Genomic DNA, 838 nt, shown 5'->3' with positions numbered 1-838 from the left:
CTATTATGTAATTTGTCCGAGATTCACTGCAGGTACGGGGCTGTATAGGTACTGCAATGCACGGATAAAGCTCCAGAGTGACACATTTTGTGGTCTACTTTGTTTTCATGGTGACACTAAAACGCAGGCACACGTCTTTGTTCTCAATATGGCTGCTATAGAATGTATTAAAAAAGCTGGTATTTTTAGTCCTAGTGTCTGAACGCTGTCATTACAGGCTGATGTGTCTCTCTTGTATTTTTAACCCAAGTTGTGCAGCCTGAAGCACCTCCCAAATATTTAGACTCCAATATGTACAATGAAATAGTGATATTAAATGACCAGGTTGCGCGTTTTAACCCGGATGCACGTGTACGGGCTTATGCCACATTCACATCGTTTTTTATCAAAGCTGTACCGACTGTTTTTTAGGGCTTTGCTCCGATACATAAGGGCTTTTCTTTAACCCAGGCAGTTCCATCGCCATGCGTCTGTGTCCGCGCATGCGCACTCCCTACGCACACATCCATAACGCATACACACCGCTCTGGGATCAGCTCAACTATTTAGATTTGTGAATGCAACGCCAAATTTTGACCCACCGACTCGCATTTCCTCGCAGGGGTCGGCGCGTTACCCCGGCATCGACCGGATCATTTTCCCGCGAGGGGACCGACGTCGGCGATGGATTTTTTTGGCCCGAATGCGTCGCTCGCCCGCCGCATGAAAAAGGAAATCATTTTTCAATATTGCGATTAAGTTGGGGCTCGTGTGGCAAACTTTAGCCACACCTAGATCCTGTCCCATATTCTGCGAAAAAGCAAGATTTCTTTCTTTTTTTTTTTTTTTCTTCTTTCTT

The sequence above is a fragment of the Gobius niger genome, assembly GCF_951799975.1.
Source record: "Gobius niger genome assembly, chromosome: 11".
NCBI lineage: Eukaryota > Metazoa > Chordata > Actinopteri > Gobiiformes > Gobiidae > Gobius > Gobius niger.
The sequence above is the reverse complement of the archived record's forward strand: the minus strand, read 5'-3'. Positions refer to the sequence as shown.